The 24,000-nt window shown below is 28.1% G+C and overlaps 1 protein-coding gene across 10 annotated transcripts in view; it reads right to left on the bottom strand.

The window, feature by feature from the left end:
* LOC111675522 (diacylglycerol kinase eta) overlaps positions 1–24,000 on the bottom strand; it is a 130,973-nt gene that overhangs the window by 65,943 nt on the left and 41,030 nt on the right. Inside the window, exon 1 of one of the 10 annotated variants that reach the window (XM_046949034.1) lies at positions 21,123–21,139. The exons of the other annotated variants lie outside the window; for them this stretch is intronic. The gene's annotated coding sequence lies outside the window, so the exon portion shown is untranslated. Of the gene's footprint in view, positions 1–21,122; positions 21,140–24,000 lie in introns of those variants that run through there. 10 annotated transcript variants of the gene reach the window in all.

Genomic DNA, 24,000 nt, shown 5'->3' with positions numbered 1-24,000 from the left:
GATTTATGTAAGGAACCAGAGTACTTTTTAGATTCGATAATTTATATTGTAGAAATAATGAAGGGAAATCCAAACAGTCCGTCTTATGAAAGTAAAGGCTGTAAAGACTTGGAGTTGTAACTACTTACATATTAACACACTTTTCAATGGCGTATTTATCCTTTCACACGATTTAATTGGACATATTAACACACTTTTCAATGCTGTATTCGTTCTTTCACACGCTTTAATTGGACAGTTTAACTAACTAACTAACTAACTAACTAACTAACTAACTAACTAACTAGGCAGCATCATTCATACTTGTATAAAACTTATTTCTGAAAAATTTTTAGGATCGTCATATATATGACGTAATAATGACATAAAAAGCCCAAATCGGGAGGTACGCTTTTTATGGACTGGGTGTAATATAGACCGATTTCAACCATTTTGAGTAGGCTTTGTCACGTTGGTAACAAAGTTTACATAAACATCTAGCTAGCCGGACAGACGGATGGTCAGACTCAGAGTCGATTCTGAGCTGATCGGTGTAGTTTAAGATGGGTGTAGGATCCATATTTTTATGCGCTACAAACATCAGTACCAGTGTATGATAAAAAAAATTTAATGAAATTATCTTGAAATGATCTTAATTACTGATCTATAGCAGTGCATTTTGTTTCGGAACTAGAATGCATTTCATAGAACTAGCGTAGTAGCAATGTATAACTAGTTCTAAAGAACTAGTTCCTTGAAAACTATTTAGTAGTATTTAAGAACCACAACAATATTTTATGCAACGTGTTCCAGCAGTAATGGCGGTACTACTAGTTCCAAGGCTGTTGTTTAAGGATCTGAAGTGGTTCTGTTTTCACTCGTTCTAGAACTGGAACGCACAATAATATTGGTTCTATACTCACCTCAAAGTATACCAATCGGCTCAGAATCACTTTTAGCTATGTCCGTTTGTTCGTCCGCATTTCTGTCCGTCCATCTATGTAAACCTTATAATAAAACTACAGGTCGCAATTCTGACACATGATCTTCTATTATATTAAGCCCATTGAAAATGGTATGTTAACATCGGAGCCCGCCGAATAGGTCTTTTAAGTTTATAATTTAGTTTAATATACTCGTAACTCGAAAAAAGCTGTAAAACCAAGTTCTATACTAGTCTTGATGACCTTCATGAAGTAGGGCCTCATTTGATCCTAGCCCCTATAAAAATCCGCTTAAATGTCAACAATTTTATTCAACAAATAAATGGCTTAAGAATATCTGAGGTACAATTCAACTTAAATGCTTTACTATGAGAACTAAATCACATTTTATTTTTAGGGTATTTTATGGTCGGCCTTTCCCGGCTATAATTTCTTTTTTTAATTTCTTCATATTCAAGTACATAGTTTTGTTATTCAAAAGAAAGAAAAAATATATAATTATTTGCTACACACACGTAATGCCGAATGTTACCATTTTTCCCACCTAAATGACTAAGTTGTAGAAAAGTAAATTTGCATAATATTTATGATAAGAATTTTTATTTCTTGTTTTTCTACGGCATGACACTATAGGAATAAACGTACACATATGTTGAGGTCGCTATTATTTAGTATATTTATTTTTTTTATGTTTTTCTGCATATTTTATTTACGAAGAAGTCTTAATAATATACATTTTTGTTTTGTTCTTCACAACAACATATCAATTTACCATAATGAAATTGTTTATTTATTTAGTTATTCTATGGCTGTTGTTTTATATGTATTTTTATACCCTCCACCACCATAAGTGGTGATAGAGGGTATATATAACTTTGTCATTCCGTGTGTAACACCAAGAAATAATCATCTAAGACCCAACAAAGTATATATATTCTGGGTCCTTATCAAATTCTGAGTCGATCTAGCTATGTCCGTCTGTCTGTGTAAAACACGCTCACGATAAAACGAAGCAATAGAAGTTAACCAAATTCACCCAAAATGTTCCTAGTTTTCCTAAGTTGTTTGGTATTGAAAATGGGCAAAATCGGTTCACATCGGGAAAAGTTATGAATCAAAATTTGAAACAACCTCGAAAAAATAGGCATTTTTTACATATTCTGATGCAATTTTCTCAAAAACTATGCAAGATAATTCCATAAAAATCGGCATACATTCGTTTCCATACAAGAGCTTAATTTCTGCGTAAAATCGCTACAATCGGCCCAAAATTTCATATACCTCCCATACAAAAGTACAAATTCCAGGAAATTTGGTTTTTTGTTAATAACATCCGTCGTAATGTCGATATCTTTACAAAATTTTAGAAATTAAAGTTTTGTAACAATAGAATTTATACAAAGGCAAAATTTTTTGAATGGGTCCATAATTGGTCATAGCTCCCATACAAGGGCCCCTCCCGAAAATCACTTAAACGCGCATATTTCATTACTAAATTAAGATATCGATATAAAATTTGGTACAAGTATTGCTCTTATATACAGAAATATTACAATGAAAGCTTTTTTGATTCGGTCCATAATTGGTCATAGCTCCCATACAAGGTCCCCTCCCGAAAGTCAGTTAAACACGCATAACTCATTAGTAAATCAAGATATCGATATAAAATTTGGTACTAGTATTGCTTTTATATACAGAAATATTACAATGAAAGATTTCTTGGATCGGTCCATATTTGGTCATAGCTCCCATACAAGGTCCCCTCCCGAAAATCACTTAATCGCGCATAACTCATTACCAAATTAAGATATCGATATAAAATTTGGTACAAGTATTGCTCTTATATACAGAAATATTACAACGAAAGCTTTTTTGGATCGGTCCATAAATGGTCATAGCTCCCATACAAGGTCCCCTCCCGAAAATCAGTTAAACCCGCATAACTCATTAGTAAATCAATATATCGATATAAAATTTGGTACAAGTATTGCTCTTATATACAGAAATATTACAATGAAAGCTTTTTTGGATCGGTCCATAATTGGTCATAGCTCCCATACAAGGTCCCCTCCCGAAAATCAGTTAAACCCGCATAACTCATTACTAAATTAAGATATCGTTACAAAATTTGGTACAAGTATTGCTCTTATACATAAAAATATTACAATGAAAGCTTTTTTTGAATCGGTTCATATTTGGTCATAGCTCCCATACAAGGTCCCCTCCCGAAAATCACTTAAACACGTATAACTCATTACTTAATTGAGATATCGATATAAAATTTGGTACAAGTGTTGCTCTTATATACAGAAATATTACAATGAAAGCTTTTTTGGATCGGTCCATAATTGGTCATAGCTATCATACAAGGTCCCCTCCCGAAAATCAGTTAACCCGCATTAACTCATTACTAAATTAAGATATCGATATAAAGTTTGGTACAAATATTTATCTTATATACAGAAATATTACAATGAAAGCTTTTTTTGGATCGGTCCATAATTGGTCATAACTCCCATACAAGGTCCCCTCCCGAAAATAACTAAAACGCACGTAACTCATTACTTAATTAAGGTATCCATATAAAATTTGGTACTAGTATTGCTTTTATATACAGAAATATTACAATGAAAGATTTTTTGGATCGGTCCATATTTGGTCATAGCTCCCATATAAGGTCCCATCCCGAAAATCACCTAAACGCATATAATTCATTAGTAAATTAAGATATCCATATAAAATTTGTTGCAAGCATTGTTCTCACATAAATGAATACTACCACGAAATCTTTTTCTGATCGGTCCATAATTCGTCATAGCTCCCATATTAGTTCCCCTTCCGAAAAACACTTAAACACGTACAACTCATTACTTAATTAAGATATTCATATAAAATTTGGTACAAGTATTGATCATATACAAAAAATATTACTAAGAAATTTTTTTCCATCGGTCTATAACTGGTCATAGCTCCCATACAAGGTCTTCTCCCGAAAATAACTAAAACGCACATAACTCATTACTAAATCAAAATATCCATATAAAGTTTGGCACAAGTGTTGCTCATATACAGAGAAATGATATTATGAAATGTTTTTTTGATCGGTCCATAATTGATCATAGCTCCCACACAAGGTCCCTCCTAGAAAAACACACATACAAAATTCCCATCCGAAAATCAGAAAAAACGCACATAACTCATAACTCATTTATCAAAAATATTGCTCTTGTATACATAAATTCATTAAAAATTGTTTTACGATCGGTCCATATTTGGTCAAAGCTCTCATACTAGGTCCAGAAAATCACTTAGATTCACAATATTTATTACCAAGTAATGATATAGATACAGAATTCTGAAATTTTGTCTTTATATACATAATTGGACATAGCTCCCATACAAAGTCCTTTTACGAAAATCTCAAACGCATATTACTTATTACCAAATTAAGCTATTGATACATAATTTGGCAAAAATATTAGTTTAGCATACTTCTATTTCTCATATATTAGGTCCTGCCCCTAAAAGCGCTTTAACCGTATTTGAGGAGCATTATCAATTTGTGTTGAACAAAATTTTGTGTAGAACATAATTATATATGTATTTGTATTTTGAAAATCTTTAAATCTTTCACACATATACATACATACATACATACATACATACATACATACATACATACATACATACATACATACATACATACATACATACATACATACATACATACATGTAAATTACTAAATTTATAATGTTCAATAAATCTTGGAATTTTAATAAATTTAACTTTTGGGATATTTTCCATTAGAGACATGAGAAAACTTATTTCTACAAATATTTGATCAATTAGAAAAGTAATAATATAAAAGTAGCTGGTGGAGGGTATCTAAGATTCGGCACAGCCGAATATAGCACTCTAACTTGTTTTTTTTTCGTTTCAGTTCAGCGTGTTGCAAATAAATATTTATGTTGATTGTTTTTTTTTTCTTTTTGTAACAACATTTACTAATGATTACTCCGACAATGGGTGAGATGATGTAGTTTGTTTCTTTGAAAGTGTTAGACTTAAAAGAAGAAAATATCTTAAGGATGTAAAAAAAAAATAAAGAAAATTGAGAAGTACGAGAGTATAGTTTTGAATTGGCTGCTATCATGGTGATGTTATGAATATAAAAATATTGAAGTGATCATTAAATAAAACAGTCAATAACAGTTTGTTATGTTAACAATATTTAGTTTTTTTTCTTTATGTCTCTTTTAATTTTATTATCAGTTTTGTATTTACATATGTTGTTAGAATATATAATTAGCTACACACTTATGTATATTAGGGCAGTTCCAAAGTGGAAGTTGCTGATATTCCTACTCATGTGAAAATTTAATTTTTGCTAAAATATAATTTCTCAATAAAATTTACGAAATTAGCTGTATCACTTAAAGTTTTCGAGAAAAACGAACTTTTATGTACAAAAGTGATGCTGTATCTCTTATAGTTATTTAGTTAGTTAATTAGTTAGTTAGTTGGTTAGTTAGTTAGTTAGTTAGATAGTTAGTTATTTAGTTATTTAGTTAGTAAGTTAGTTAGTTTGTTAGTTAGTTACTTAGTTAGTTAGTTAGTTTGTTAGTTTGTTAGTTTGTTAGTTTGTTAGTTTGTTAGTTTGTTAGTTTGTTAGTTTGTTAGTTTGTTAGTTTGTTAGTTTGTTAGTTTGTTAGTTTGTTAGTTTGTTAGTTTGTTAGTTTGTTAGTTTGTTAGTTTGTTAGTTTGTTAGTTTGTTAGTTTGTTAGTTTGTTAGTTTGTTAGTTTGTTAGTTTGTTAGTTAGTTAGTTAGTTAGTTAGTTAGTTAGTTAGTTAGTTAGTTAGTTAGTTACTTAGTTAGTTAGTTAGTTAGTTAGTTAGTTAGTTAGTTAGTTAGTTAGTTAGTTAGTTAGTTTGAAAGGAGGATGTATATATCAAATCCGAAGAAATACAACTATGTCCCTATCGGGCTTGTTGCGCGCTCCTTAACCAATGTCACAGATGTGAATCGAACCCACCACCTCCGGTCTACCAGACTATAACACTAACCCCAAATCTACCGGAGGCCATACAGTGGCAACGCATCTTTTTAGTTTCACTCATTTTTAGTAGGAAATAAAATTAATAACAAATTTTGCCATTCTTTGCTATATCTCTTATAGTTTTCGAGAAAATCACATTTGAGTTTTCACTAAAATAACTCGGTGTTTGGTAGGAAATAAAAGTGAATACATATTTCTCTTATTGATTTTTCTATATTTATAATAGTTTTCCAGAAAAACGCATATTTATGGCTCAACCAAAAAAGTCGGTTTTAAGTAGAAAATAAAAGCGATCCGAGAAATAGCAGTTTTACCAGTTTTTCCCCCTTTTTTACCCCAAAATATAAAATTTTCTAAATCCCTACTTAGTGACAATATTTCACGATTTTAGGATTAAGCGTTTGTGCTGTGCGACGATGAATCAGTCAGTCAGTAACGCTACCCTTTTATATACATAGTTCATTAACTCCATATTTTAGATCAATATTGTGTCTTTTGTACTTTATACTTAGATTATCATTAATTTGTAATAAATAAATGTGTGTAAATAATACTACATGTTCATTTTAGAAAATGTCAAAATATATTTGTTTTTTTAAATTATACCCTTAAGAATTGCAACGTGACATGAAAAATACTTATTTTCCAAACATTAGGCAATAAATTTATTTTCTCTTAATTTAAATGTAATATGAGTAAAAAAAACAAATTTAAATTTGGTTAAATAAAATCTACTTGAGTTATTTTAGTAAATTTTCAAGCTAAAACATTGTAAAAGAAAAAAAATTATAAAATTCAAAGAATTAAAAAAATTCTTATAAATAGCAAAATAATTAAAATATTGTTTTCTATATCTTTGAAGATAAACTCTTTTGTAAAAAATTATATCTATGTAATATTTATGTTTAGTAGCCCTGGAGACTTTGAAATAAGTTAAGAGGGCAGAAAATGCCCAAAAAGAAATTACAATTTTTGTTTAACCTCTACTTGTCCGTTTACTTTAGACAAAATATGTTATTTGTTGTAAATATTTAACATAACATACTTTTATGTTTTTATGTTCGTGGATGTATGTATGTATTTTTGTTAAGTTTTTACATATTTTATATTGAGGTAAATAATGTTGTCTTCTAAGTTTAAGTAGACATTAAGATGTAAATATATGCTTGGTTTAGCGTAGATGAGTGTTTTAAGAGAATATTTTGACATTAGGTAAATATGTATGTATGTATGTATGCATGTATGTATGTATGTATGTATGTATGTATGTATGTATGTATGTATGTATGTATGTATGTATGTATGTATGTATGTATGTATGTATGTCCTGTGTATACCCAGTAAACAATTTTCAAATTTTCTGAAATGATTCTTATAGTTTTCAGAATAATTAAAGAATTTCCTTTAGACAATTTTACAGAAAAATCGGCAAACTTTTTGTTTGACTTTTTTGCACATTTTTTGAAGTTTTAAACGATTAATATCAGACTCATCTGCACTTCGTCGAAAGGGAAATTCCTTTAGATATTTAACAGAATAGTTTGCACATTTTCCGATTTTTTTCTTCAGTCATTTTGTTCTTATTTTTAGTACAGACATTTATCCGACATGTATCAGACTTCGAAAGAATGCTAGGCATTGTATCAGACATTTGTCAGACTTCAATCAGGTTTGTCAGAAATTCTTTTAGAAATTCACCAGGTATTTACATCAGATTTCGTATCGCATTCTGAACGACACCTTTTTCCCTTTTTTTGAATTTCCTCAGACAAAGAGTTGCGAATTCCGAGCAACCTATCATACAATTTTCGTAACAAGTTCTGACGAAATTCGACTACGAAATCCGCAACTTATGCAGACTGTCGGTTCAAATTCGGCAAAAATTGTTTAGTAGGTAGGTACCCAGAAGCTCTAGAATGATTCAATGCATACGAAAAATACAATCCTTTCCATTTACATCCAACAGCCTGATTGGCTCTATTTCGTGTTTCTTCACGGATGTCACGGATTATAAGGTTTATTACGCAATATCTTTCATACAAAATTCCTACAACAAACCATCAAAAACTTTGTTGAATATTTATTAATATGAGGATAATTCATTAGTCAGCCTCTGAATAAAGCTATAATGTTACGATTTTTCATTTAATTCAAAAAATTTTCCGATTACATATAAGCGATTGTGTAAAAGTTTTTGCTGGATAGGTACCTAACTTTTCTACAATTTTAGGAAATTTCAAATCAGCTCTATCCATTCTTCATAGAACATTTTAATATACTCGAAAAAGTATATAATATTTTCCACCCTTTAAAAAAGTAACTGGGGAAAAGGGGAAATTCCTTACCCCCCCCCCCCAAACTGAAAAAATTTCATATAAAATATACAAATAATGAAAAAATGTAAATATGTGACAAAAACAAAAATCCCCCAAACACTCGAGCTGGATCCAAGTATGGTGGGATCTGTATGTAATAATGAACAGACTTTTACCATTTTATATCGTTCTTAGATCAAAAGAAGAGTATGTACCAAATTAAGTCTAATTATCTTGAAAATTGCAATTTAAAGTATGCGCACAAATTTTACATGGAGACACAATTGGACAGACGGACATACTGGCATTTCTTTAATCGACTCAGGCCCATAATCTCCGATATATATTCTACTAGTTAAAAAAAAAATAATGTAAACTGTCGACATATCGTTACGAAAAAACAAAATAACAAGATATTGAAACAATGGGGGCCAAAAAATGATTCTGAGCCGATAAGCATACTTTAAGGTGGCCGTGGGACAAATATTTTTGTGTGTAATCCACATCTGCACAAACGTATAATACCTTCTCTACTATTGTGGTTAGGGTATTATTACTTTTTATAAAATTATGCTTTAGATCATGGTTTACTACTGTACAATACTGCTGGATTATTACTGTACATTTAAGTTTCATTTGCAAATGTAAAGTGTGTATACATTTCGCTATCCTATGTGTGCCATAAAGCCTTGTGGTATTCAACTTATAATACCTTAACATATCTATTTAATGCTTGTGGTTTCATTTTATGTAAGAATTTGTGCAGTAAGTACATTAGGGTGGTTGTATTTCTTGCTTAAACTCTTTCGTTTTATGGCATTAATTTGAAGTTTATAACTTAACTACTACATAAGGCTATAGTCCGAATTTAACCTGTAGAAATGTTTTTATTATAAGACTTACTTTTCACTTACAACTAAATTCCTCTCACATTATTTAGAAAAAGTCTCGTAAAAACTTAGCCTTGACATTTTGTTTTCATATGTTTAATTTTTTCAAAAACCACAAAAAAATATATAAATCAAAAGTAATAGTATACGTATTCTCAAAGGTTTAACACATTTATTATAGGCGATTTAGTCTTAAAAAGGCTAACCTGGTAACACTGCTAATAAGTAAAAGTACATGCATGTAAGTACATCTGGGTATAGTGGTTATTGACGTGTATGTTTTTAATACATACATATGTACAGATGTATCTTATAAGTATAAGTACATTTTGGCATTATAATGATTATGGAATTACTTAATATAAACATATACATTAGGGTGTCCCTTGGACCACTTTTTAGGAGGAATACGCTTTATATGATGTGTTTTAATGTACTAAACACGAGAAAGTTAAAAAAAAACTATTTATTTAAAAGATCCTCAGTTCCCCACCAGCGATTGAAAATCTTGATCTCAGTATAGTATGTTCTGCAATCTATTCGAATTGGGTGTCCAAAACTTCTTAATTTTAAGCTTATTACGGGAAAAATAATAAAAAAATATATGTTAGTGTATTTCTGGTCCGCCAAACGAGGAGTACAAAAAAATATAAAAAAAATTAAAAAAAAACTGAAGTAGTATGTCCGTCCGTCCGTCTGCCTGTCTGTCTGTCCATGTGAACGTATAATCAACCTACAGGTCGCAATTTTGAAGATGATTCAATTAAATTTGGACATGATCTTCTATTGTCCCAGGGATGAAGCCTATTGAAAATGTTTGAGTTCGGTTCATTATTTCACTTAGCCCCTATACAACTGAACCCCCAAATAGGGCCTGTAACCTTGTAATCAAAGTACAGGTTGCAAATTTGCAGATAATTCAATAAAAAATGGCACATGATCTTCTATGGTACCGCAGACGAAGCCTATTGAAATCGGTCCATTATTTCACCAAGCACCTATACTTCTGAAACCGCCGAATAGGGTTTTTACTTGCGTCTCGACAAAAAGCCGCAAAACCAAGTTCTACACTAGACTTCATGACGTCACGAATTCTAGAATTATAGGGCCTCATATCATCCTAGTCCCCATGAAAAGTCCCTATCAAAATTTCACTTAAATGTCCACAATTTTATTAAATAATAAACAACAAAAACTTTGACACCTATTTCGATAAAAAGCGAAAATAATATTCCTCTTCAACTCACTTAAGTTATATTGTGGACCAAAAATATTTTACAAAAATTTTAAAATTATTTTTTTGCGGAAATCAGTTCAAAATTACGGAATTTTTAAAACCCCAAAAATTATACTGAGTTCAGGATTTTTAATCGCGAGTAGGACACTGAGGATCATTACAAAAAATATAAAATATTACTTATTTTTCGTGTTTAGTACATATGCATCGATCGAGTAGGTATTCGTACATAAAATTATTAAAAAGGCTGTTCCTCTAGACACTCTAATATACATACATAAATACATATAAATTGCTGTATATATGTATATTAAATCCTTAACTAGAAAATTCTAACGACAAAAACAAAAAATTACATTTACTGCTGTTGTGCTTACTTAATACAGTCGCTGAATTAGTTAATGCTTTAGAAAACAATTTTTATTTATAACAAAAAATAATAAATAATAAATAAAAATTAAAAAAAAAAAAATTGCCGAAAAATACTGTTAAAAGCTTTTAGGTAAATTTAGCTTAAAATTCGTTAATTTTAATTTGATTTTTCTTTACATTAAAAGAAAATTTATAATACATTTACTTAACTGAACTGTAGAAGTTGAAATATGTAGAATTTGTTTACTTAAGCTTGTTCGTTTAAGGAGGTAAAAAATATGGGGTTGTTTTACATTTGTGGCAGTATAATCTACTTATGTACAGTGATATTAATTCGTCTGGAAAGCTAGGAAAACTCTGGGGAAGTTTACAATAATTTTCTATAATTTCTCAAGATTTAATAATATTTATGTTTGTCTGTGTTAATAAAGCTGGTTGACAGTAGTGAGTTGAGTTTTATTCATCTTGAAAGTAAACACAAATTTGTCTGGTGATACTAATTTAAACTAATTTTATATATTTATACCCTTTACCACTATATGGCTAATAAACTTAGCAGAATCACTTTCTAAGTCGAGTCTTTTTATGCCTTAATTGTAGCGACTATACTTATATATCTCAAAAAAAAAAAAAAACAGGCACTAGCTATACCCGGTGCAAATTGTTCTAATTAATTCATACACGGGCCCCCAGAAGATACTTCGAACTTGTTCCTCCATAATATTCTTACGAATCTTGAAGTAATTTTTTTCAAAAATTTGAAGAATCTACGCGCAGAGAAAAAACATGCTTGTGGTAATCTTTTTCTAAGAGCAACATACTATGGTTAAAATTATGATTGTAGTCTAAATATATTATGGTTATTGTAACAATTTTAAAATATCATATTATGATTAAATACAGTTGAAATATTTTATCATAATAATTTTTATTTACCATAATATTGCTTATTAACATGACTATATAATGATCCAATGTGTTCAAAATATCGGTAAAAAAATATATATCATAATCAAATTTATTTTGATAACAGTACATGACACGTTTTACGAATTTAAGTTTGATTTGAAAAAACATAACTACAAAGTGAAATACTTACACATATAATGTCATAAACCAAATGAGAATTATTCCAATTCATTTTATTGTCTCCTAAAACAACACATACACACATAAAAAGTAATTTGTGTGAGATATTAAATTATATGAGAATTGTTAGGACCCCCATTGAAATTCCGCCCGTTATACTCTAAGTGTTGAATCAAATGTCGAAGTTTTTCAAATAAAATTTCTAGGTCTAATAGTTTCTAAGTTTTACGAATTTTTCTAATTAATTCAGACTTATGCTAGTTCGACTACTTTTTATACTCAATAATCATATTGACACTAAATTGGCTCCAACAAAATTTGAGGACTTTTACTGTTAAATTATCTTAAACATACGGATTTTATATTCTCTTTGTGTGGGCGTGGCTCTTCGCCCACTTGAATCTTCAAAATAAAGAGTAGCCAGTTACCTAATCCAGATATACAGGAATACATTTTGAAAATTTTGAGAACATCGTTTCAGCCGTTTATTGCCTATAGACAGAAAAAGCTGAAAATGAGTTTTAATTATCAAAATAATTGTATCAAGCAAGTCTTGCACCTATAACCAAAATGATGATATCAATTACCAAATTTGTAAAAAAATAAAAATATATATTTTTTTCAAATAACGAATTAATCAAAACAATTAATGTCAATAATTAAGACAAGATTTAACATTGATTAATTCATTAATTGTATAAATTAAATATTTAATAAATACAAAATTGATTTTTTATTTATTTATTAATCAAATAAATTAAACTATTTGATAGAGAATTGAAACCAATTAAGAAGGTGATTAAAACAATCAAATTATTAATCGATTACACACATCGTTAAAGTATACTAGACTTTTAACAATGAGTTCAGCATTTACAAAAATTGTCACTTTATTGTCACAATTTAACACATAAAGTGTTTCATAAATTGTTAAGAAACTTGAACATTATATGCCTAAAATTTTATTGACTATTTAAGAATTATAAATATTGCTACCACAAAAATTTAAAATAAAATATTAAAAATAAATATAATATAGAAAAGAAGGCCAGAAAAAAATGTTTCAATCAATTAAAAAATTAATGGAATTAATTAAAAATTTAATCAAAATTTTATACTTAAGTTTCAAACTGTTTCAAAAAACGAGATAATTAAGACAAATAAAAATTTGTTTAAATAAAAAATAAAGAAAATTAAAACATGTTAATTGAAAATAAACTACCGATAATTTTTTCTGTGTAAAGTTTAAACTTACATACAAACCAACACACTTTCATTTATATATAGAGAGAGACTAATGACACTACCGATTTTTAAAATTATTTGCAAAGGGCAAAGGGCCAGTCCATACTTAAGACTTCGGACTAGTTAAGACTTTGAGCTAGCCCATGTTCTAGAGTGTAATATAGTAAATTTATAGCCTGGACTAGACTATTATAGTCTGGATATGCGCCGATTAAAGTTTATTATGCGTCTGGGTTAAAGTATATTATAATCTTTAGTCCAGTCAAAGATCAGGATTTTAGGGCGATATATTGAGTTCTGTTGTCTTGAATTTTAGTTGGACTAGAGTTTAGTCACTTGTAAGTCCTATGATTTAAAACATAGTGTTCTAAGACAACAATATGACACACTTCAGTATAATACCTTAAACTGCTTGTCATCTTTGTAATTACTTGATTTAATCAAATTATTTTAACTTGAAAATTTAAATTTCTCATATGCAATCCTTGCTTTTCTTTTTATGCAGACAGATATAACCTCTTTACATGACACGTGTGCTGGCATTATAGACACAATAATAAATCATAATTTATCAGATTTCTTCATCATTCAAATAACATTAAGGTCATAAAATAAATTTCTTTAACGAGGGAATTATTTTAAATTAAAAGAAATTGCTTACATTAGAACTGCTCTTAATAAAATGATTTAACTTTGAATTCATAAATTTAAAATAATCATTCTTAACTAGGATAATTTTAAAATGTTAAATATGTAAAAAAATATTCAATTTAAGTATTGGAAATAAATATATATTTTGGGCTGACCTACTATACAATTAATATTATTACAAGTATTTGTTTAATCCATAAAATTTAACTAACATGTCTTGTAATTATAACTAATAAATTAATGTATACTTTTTTATACAAAATATGTAATAAGATCATAATCCTTATTAATTTAATATCAGGGTCGTTTAAATAATTATTTCTAAGAATTAACACAGTATATTATTACAACAATCACTTACTATATATGAACATATAATACACAAACGTTTACATAACTACAAACACAACAAGCTTGCACACAGTCAGTGAGAAGAAAGGATATAACAAGATCATTTTAGAATCTCGAAAATCCAGAATATACATATGTATACAGCTACATATGTATATATGTATTCTATGAATTTTGGTGATATTTTTAAATGATCCTGCTATACACAGAAAAAATTATCGGTAGTTTATTTTCAATTAACATGTTTTAATTTTCTTTATTTTTTATTTAAACAAATTTTTATTTGTCTTAATTATCTCGTTTTTTGAAACTTTTTAAAATATAAGAATACAATTTTAATTAAATTTTTAATTAATTCAATTAATTTTTTAATTGATTGAAAAAATTTTTCTGGCCTACTTTTCTATTTTAGTTTTATTTTTTAATATTTTATTTACATTTTTTTGTGAGGAATATTTATAATTCCTAAATAGTTAATAAAGTGTTAGGCATATAATATTCAAGTTTCTTGACAATTTGTGAAACACTTTATATGTTAAATTGTGTCAATAAAGTGATAATTTTTGTAAATGCTGAACGCATTGTTAAAGATCTAGTATTCCTTTAACGTTGTGTGTAATCGATTAATAATTTTATTGTTTTAATCAACTTCTTAATTGATTTTTAAAAAAATTCTCTATCAAACAGTTTAATTTATTTGATTTATTAAATATTTAATTTATACAATTAATGAATTAATCAATTTTAAATCTTGTCTCAATTATTGACATTAATTGTTTTGATTAATTCATTATTTGGAAAAAATATATATATATATTTTTAGTTTTTTTACAAATTTGGTAATTGATATCATCATTTTGGTTATAGGTGCAAAACTTACTTGATACAATTATTTTGATAATTAAAACTCATTTTCAGTCTTTTCTGTGTACGTGTTGTTAAATATATTAAAAATTTATTTAAATTATTTTTAAAAATTATTAAAAATTTATGTATGTTCTCTTTGTCCTCATGAGTGTGTAAATATTAATTTAATTTATTTCCTCTTTATGTTGTCAAGCCTTCATGATAAACGCTGTGTGTAAAGGACATTTTGAAGTTTTGATTATTTATAAAACAGTGACAAGTTTGACAAGCGAAAAAAAACATAGTCGTGCTTGGCCGGCTTTATGAAACACTGCATTTATGCTGAATTTCATTTTAGTAACAGTTTAAAAAAAAAATAGTGGAGTTGTTTCTAAATAGATTATTACAGGCTAATAAAAGGCTTAGAGTTGCATAGTGAAATAATAGACCAATATGCTTCATTCCTGACATGATAGACCATATGCCAAATTTCACTAAATCATCTTTAAAATTTAGTAGTGTAGTTTGATTACAAAGTTTACATGAACAGACGGATCAGCTTAATCGATTTACAAAATGATTCTTGGTATACTTTTCCAAACATCAGAGCAAACCCAATATACTCTTCATTATAAAAAAAAACAGTAGGGTTTAAAACATATCATGGAATGTGTTGGAAATACTTTTTTATCATTGTTTTGCATAAACAAAAAAAAAACCACATAAAAAAAGGAAATGAAGCGCATTGTTTAATAGCAGTTGAGAATGTTTAAAATAAAAACAAGAAATATTTTTTTAATGGGATCATGTAACTGATTTAACAAGGATGATTAATGAATCAGTGTGTTACAAGTAGAAGATGAGAATGAAATTTCTGGTATGGTCATATTATTTCCATTATATTAAATTTTCCATCATTGTGGGAAAATGTGCTCGACACGGAATTTTTATACCCAACACCACTATAGTGGGGAGGGTATTATACGTTTGTGCTGATGTTTGTAACATACAAAAAATATTGGTCCAATACCCACCTTAAAAACATGTCCGTCCGCCCGTTTTCTCTCTAAAAATTGGCACAAATAAGTTTTATATAAGTATAAATGGCACTGCAGATTTTCGTAAGGATCGGTCCTTATTTGACCCTAGCCGCCATACAAACCCCCCTTTTAAAAATGTTTTAAACATCTAAAATTGACTTGTAACCATTTGTATCGCAATGAAGCTCAACAAAACTAACTGTTATTTAAAAATATTTCCTTTTCTTAAATTTACCGAGGATTGGCCCATGTTTGACCTATATTAAGCCTGATTTAGAAATATTATTTTTTTTATCAACAAATTGCTTAAATATTTTGGAATTATGGTAAAAATTTTTTAAACATACTCACGGTGTAGGGTATTATATGGTCGGCCCAGCACGACTATACTTTCCTACTTGTTTTCATAGTTGTCCATATTATAAGGCAAATCACAATTTTTAGTCAATAAACATGTCGATCGATTAGACATAATTTAAGATATACTTAGTACTAGAGTATTCAAACGATTAATCGTCGTTCGGTTAATCGATTAATTTTTGACGATTAATCGTTCGAATAAATGAAAATTGTCAAATTTCAAATAACGAATAAACCGAATAATTTCTATCAATTAACCGATTAAGAAAAACTCACTGTTTAGAAGCAAAATTACTATGTAGTGTTCAATGGAACGTATGAATTCTAGAACTCGTTGAAAATCTTAAAAACAGTAATGTCTTTATATAGAAACGCATTTCACATAAACATGAAAAAATCCATGCGTACAGGTAACTGTTGACTTAGTATTAACTCTGTGTACTCAGTTTTTCATAATCAGCTCTTATGCTCCTGTAAAAGGACTTTTAAGTTTAAAAGACATCCAATTTCAAAAGGTGGAATTCCAAATTTATTTTAAAAAGTTGGTATTAATATTAATTTCAAATGAAGCTGAGTTCCTCTGCTTCGAAATAATATAATTTATTTCAAATCATCATGATCATCAAGAAAGAATTGAAAATCATAAAGAAAATTTGTCACAAAAAAGTTGTTGAGTCGAAAATGAAACCTTTTTAAATTTAATTTCTTTTTCGTTTTTTCTCTAAGTGAGACAGGTAAATAATATATATAGAATGTACAGATTCCCAGCTTTCATTTGATATCCATATAAGCATTATAAAATACATATAAATAATTTAAATATTCGTTTGTAGACCTTTAAACTTTGAAATCCTTTTATAAGGACATACGAATAGAAGTATGCAATTATATAAGTGTAATCTATTTTCACATGCTTATCCACTTTTCAATGTGTGAATGCTTTTTTCAAAATTGTTATAGGGTGTATATGAAGAAAATTATTATTAAAAGCAAAAATAACGAATAACCGAATAATTTTGATTTAACCGGCTAACGTAAAACCTCAAATAATTATTTGTCGAATAAACCGAATAAGATAAAAACCCGAATAATTGAATACCCTACTTAGTACATACTAAAATTTATTGTTACACCGCCCGACACTCAAAAATAGATACGAACTGAATGATATATGTCTGAAACTATAAATTTAATGGAGAAAAACTTCTTTTTTTGTTATTAATTTCATGATCCTGTGTCCTTTTTAATGGACATCAAAGTTTTACGAAGTACATTTTACATTGTTTGATCAGTAGAACCAGTCTAAAGACTGTACTGTAGTCTGGAATTTTACAGTTTTCAAAAAATATTTTAAAATATTTTAACTGATCGAACAATTCAAAATTTGATGTCAAGCAAACACAAAGTGTTTTAAAATATTTTGTGTTATTTTTAGTTTATCAAGAGATATAAAAAAACCCATTAGATCCCAATTATCTTAAAATCAATGAATTTAAATTATTTGTTGCAAAATTAATCTTATTATGGGTTAATCCAAAATAAAATTTAAAAACAAAAAAATTTTTAAATTTTGGAAATGTGATTTTTGGGTTGTACTCGGATGGATACAGCGAGACAATATTGCTGTACATACAAATAAATAAAAAATGTTTGAAACCAATTTTTATTATTATGTTTTTAATATTTTGGTATTTTCTTACATAAAAAATCGAATCAATTAGTATTAAGAATTTTTCCATTATCCGAATGTATTTTTCGACACTTTATTCATATTTGTGCTAAAATAAAATCAAAAAAATATTTTGAAAGACATTATTGACACATTTTGATCCTGACAAAATAAAAAACATGAGTCTTATATACCTACCATCAAACTGTATGCCATAAATAGAATGCTCTTCTATAAACGCACAGTAATTTGCGTTAAATTAGTTTCTGAAGGGGTCCTTAAATGGGTGGACTTCAATGATGGACCGATTCTCATAAAACTCGGTGAAGAGATTTGTTATCATAAAAAACTAATTTATGTCGAATTTTTGTGCGTAAAAGTAATTTCTTGTGTTAACCTTATTTCGGGGTAGTGGGTAAATTTTTGCTCTTAAGAAAATTACGAATTTCAGTGCTAAACAACTCATATTTTTAAGTCAGTAATGGTCGTAAAAGTAATTTTTTGGAGGGGTCAATTGTAGACCGATACTCATAAAATTTGGTAGCGAGAATTTGACTCATACAATAACTATTTATGTCGAATTTGCTATACTTGCATTTGTAAAAGAGTTATGACTGTTAAATATGTTAAAAATGCTATACAAAAACGTAGACTGATATTGTCAATTTTCAATACCAAACAAACCTTACGTATAACAAATATTTGTGAAAGATTTCATCTCTCTAGCTATTTCCGTTCGTACTCTATCGATCTAGCCATATCTGTCCGTCAATGACAGACGGACAGACATGGCTAGATCATCTTAGAATTTAAAAAGCACCAAGAGTATATATACTTTTGTAGGTCTTTGATTAATATTTCCATGTGTTACAAACGGAATGACAAAATAAATATACCAGCCCTTTTTTGGATGGTGGGTATAAAAAAAAGTACAAAAAAGGCATATTAGTATAAATAGTCCTTTTACAAGTTAATAGGATCACGAAATAAAATACTGTGAACTCAAATTTACTGCAGTTAGTCCCTTGTGTGGGATTTATATAATTTGGTTCAGATCTAATTTCAGACGGTGTATAAAATGTAAGTCAAAGTATAGAATTTATTTAACATTATATTGTAGACTTTTGTCTACACTAAATTTGACAAGACTTTTCTCAACCTATTCAACCTATTGGACTATAGACTAAAAAAAGTCAATAGGTTAAATAGGTTGAAAAAAGTCTTGTCAAATTTAGTATAGACAAAAGTCTACAATATAATGTTGAATAAATTCTATACTTTGACTTACATTTTATACACCGTCTGACATTAGATCTGAACCAAATTATATAAATCCCACACAAGGGACTAACTGCAGTAAAATTGAGTTCACAGTATTTTATTTCGTGATCCTATTAACCTATTGTCAGTAACTCGTTCTTATAAGCGGAGTCATCTTAATGTACAATCCTTTAGATAGTCATATGTATATTATACCTTTGAATTTTCCATTAACTCTTATCATAATATAAAAAGAAAAACACATAAAAACTCAATGTCAAAAGTAAAATTGTCTTATTGTTTAAACAAATATTTATAAACGCATTTATGCATTTGGGTATAATAATATGTATTATTTACTTTTTTTTATAAAAACAAATAAAATACACCGGCAAAAATATATTAAAAAGGAAATATTAAAATCGAAAAATTTTGTTTTTACATTAAGAACGCATTTACGGAAAACAACTTTTATGTGGAAAATCTACATATACACGTTAACACTAAATGATTTTTAATGAGTTTTTATTGATTTTTGTTTTTGCAATGTGTTTTTATGACTTTATGAAAATGGATTTTTTTTTTATGATACTATTTAATGGATAAGTTACAAAATGTAACATTTACAAAATACAGCGACACGCAGCTAATGAGTATCGTTATTGTTTTTATAAGCAGACAAAAAGTAAAAATAATAATAATTGTATTTCTGTAATTATTGTCATATGGTCAAATTTTAATTGCTATTTTCCATTGTATACGTTTTTGTATGGCACTTTATGTTTATCTGGGACTCATATTACCATATGAAGAGCAAACAAGAATAAGCCTTTATTCTTAATGTGGGCTCAAAAATTTGCCAACGATAATTATGAATATAAAGATTAGACAGACAGATAGAGGGAAGGCTAGAAACTTTAAAGGTTTTCGAATATATAAATCAGAATGATCAACTTATATATTTCCTCTATTACTGAGTTAAGAAAAGGTTATTCTGTTTTTCTCCCTATACATTCTTTGAAATAATAACAGAAAATTAATTTCGTTATATTCCACTGTATTCCTCTTCTATCAAATTAATTTATTCATTTATAACACTCCCTATTGTTTCTGCTTTTCAATTCTTAGTTGTTTTGGTATTTTGCATTATATGATTGTTTTCTAATTGGTGTTGTAGCAATATATATACATATGTTATATAGATTGAACACAAACACAATAGTTTAAAACCTTTGCCAGCATATTTATAATGATATGTATACTATTGGCAACTATAGTTTGCAAAAATATTAAAGTTACCATTATTTATAATGGTTATAATAGCTTTAATACTAAATGCTACATATGAATGAATTAGCATGTATTTACAATCTAGAATATCAAAGGATATCCACCTAGAGATGTATGAATAAAACCTTGAACATTTGTTAAACTCTTTATGAGCTGTGTGTTAGTTTAGTGGTATTTATATATCTTGGGGTTTTAACGTTGCATTTAAAAAAAAACCTTGCCTTTAAATTTTCTCTAAGGTGTTAATTTAATAAATATAAATGAATGAATTATGCAGTTTGGCAATAGAGTGAAAGACTAAAAGTAGTATAAATACAACATATTAAGTAGTTGGAAAACAGTTCTATTTTTTTACACTGCCAATTTATACTTAACAAAGTAATATTTAAATATTTTTATTACGTAAACGTATGTCTTAATGACGCATTTTTTTTGCTGAAAAATTCTATATTTATAATATGTTTTAATCTTTTATAGATATTAGTTTAAGTACATGAAAAATAATTATATAAAAAATATTATTTACCTTCAAACTACAAGATATTTGAATTCTATGTATAAACGTACCTGTAAGAGAGAGAAAGTTAAATAATGATAGTGTTATATATAAAAACTGGAAACAATACATACACAAAATGTATTACAAAGACTAGACTAGACACCAGACTATAGACTAGACTATAGACTAGACTATAGACTAGACTATAGACTAGACTATAGACAAGACTATAGACTAGACTATAGACTAGACTATAGACTAGACTATAGACTAGACTATAGACTAGACTATAGACTAGACTATAGACTAGACTATAGACTAGACTATAGACTAGACTATAGACTAGACTATAGACTAGACCATATACTTAACTATAGACTAGACTTTAGACTGCACTATAGGTTAGTTTAGTCTATAGACTCGACTATAAATAGCATAATTAGAAATATTTAAATATTTTATAGTTGACAAAAGTATATGCACAGAAAAAAATTACGAGAAATCAAATGTTATAAAATATCCTCATCAGAAAATTACATTAACGCATATTTCTTCGAAATAAATAAGTTTTATACAAAACGAAATCTCTTTTACAAATTATATGTGGATTGATTAGGCAAAGACGAATATTAAACTCTTTTTTGTTAGACTTATTTTGCTGTTGCTTAAAATATTTAGTTTACTGATGTTGAAAACATTGACATTGTTTAATATTTTATTATATTTGTTACAATTTTTTTCTATTGCCATTTTTTTACTCTGTCGACGGCTTTAAGTGTGATTTCGTGATAACAATTAAATACTTAATAAGTACATTTAATAAATCTTACATAACAAATAGAAAACTTATATAGAAATACATACAACAGATGTACATACAGACATACATACATAGTAAATAAGTAAATAAATATTTTACAATTACACAATACTATGCATTGTAAATAGAAGAACGTAAACAATGTGTACTTAAGTATTAATACTAGACAGAGACTCCTTGTGTTTATATATACTTATATATTTCTAGGAAATCTTCATTGTTACATATAAATAGACAAATAAATATGTATAGAAATCAAGAAAATAACAAAATCAAATAAAAAGCCAACAATAACCATTCAACTACAAATAAACAAAAAATAGTAAAAAAATACGTATTTGTTTTATGTACAACACATATAAAGTCGAAATTTGTATGCGTAAGCTTAAATGTATCCGGCAGTTCTAAATGGTTGGTTTGAACAAATTATTGGTTGGTTACATAGTTATTTATTTTACGAAAAATTTGTCCAAAAGGAGGTTAATTGTTCCTTTACAGATTACAATAACACTTTTTTCTATTCTAAATGGACAATTGTATATTTTTAAATTTTCTCTTCAAATTACTTTGAAATATGAGTTTTAATTTTTAATTTTTCTCAACAAATTAAAGGGTCTATCAAGTAGTTACTCATTTAAGGATAATATCATCCATAAAGGGATACATTGACACCTTATTAAATAGCTGAATACTGAATGGCTGCTATTCGATTTCTGTATCTTTCGAAGGTGGTAAAAGTATTTCGAAATTATTTGGAAAAAATTACAAAAATCGCTGCTTTTCAATGCTTTCATTTAGAAATATCAAATCTTTTCAGATGTGCTGTTTTTGCTAGAAAGTTAGCGGTATGTGCGTGTGTACATTTAAAGTATACTCTATAAATGTATACAATGTCAACTGTCTGTACGTGCGAAGAATTTTTTGTGTTTATGAAAGCGAAAGAAGATAAAAAGAAAATTGTTTTTATCTTCAATTGTTACCTTTTAAACAATGGAATTTAAATAGAAAAAATTAACGAATTCAAGTATTATGGAAGTCTGCAACGAATATTTTGTACCCACCAGCAGAGTTAAATTTTATTTGTCTCTGTATTCAAGAAACTAATGTACGAATATATAGATAGACAGGCGGATAGAGGGACGAGTAAATCAAGAGATCATCGTGAGAGTTTAATATTAAGTAACTCAACCATCAGTATAGTATACTAGGGATGGCAAATGGATTTTTCAAATTGTACTAAACTGCATTTAAAAGTGTCAGATTGAATCAAATCTATATTTAAGCGAAATTTATATCAATATAGAAAGAAAGCATTTATTGCTGACTTTTTCACCCAATAAACTAATTAATATCTGTAGTACATTAGTCAATGTACTAGTCCATTGACAAGACTATAAGCTATAGAATAAACGAGGGACTAGTCTATTAAAAGACAATAAACTATATAAAGTTTATATTAGTCCAAAGTCTTATTCAGAAATACTTTGAAACGTCTAGTTAAAAGTACATAAAAACTATAGATTAGTCATAAGATAAGTAAATTTTTAAGACTATTTAGTGAATATACAGTTTATTTGTACTCTATGGACATCAGGATGGAGTAGTGTATAAGCTAGAAAAACAAAACAAGTCTATAGAATATGGTCTAGTATATAGAATATTCAATATACATCTGCCTGGTTATAATCTCTTTCAGGATTCTTCACAACACCCTCTTCCGAAGTGTAGTAAAATTTGCCAAAAGTTGGAATTCCTTTAAACTTTGTCTTAAAAATAAAAATTTTTAATAATTTAATATTTTAAAATAATACAAAATGAGTCATTGAAAGATCGAATTGTACCAGAAAAGTACAATGGTACCAATTTTGCCAACCATGTAATACACTGAGTTATGCAGAACCATAAGGTTAATTGGTACTACATTATCTCACCACAGAAGTCTTATATTCATCGGAGACTTTGGTTAAAGAAAGCACCGATATTATTCTACATGTGTTTCTTCTGAACTGTATGTAGCGGGTCAAATTATCATTCTAGGCTAACATGGATAATAAATCGCTCATCTACCAAACATATCACCCAACA

The sequence above is a fragment of the Lucilia cuprina genome, chromosome 4 (assembly GCF_022045245.1).
Source record: "Lucilia cuprina isolate Lc7/37 chromosome 4, ASM2204524v1, whole genome shotgun sequence".
Lineage (NCBI taxonomy): Eukaryota > Metazoa > Arthropoda > Insecta > Diptera > Calliphoridae > Lucilia > Lucilia cuprina.
This window is presented reverse-complemented; position numbering and strand designations above follow the sequence as displayed.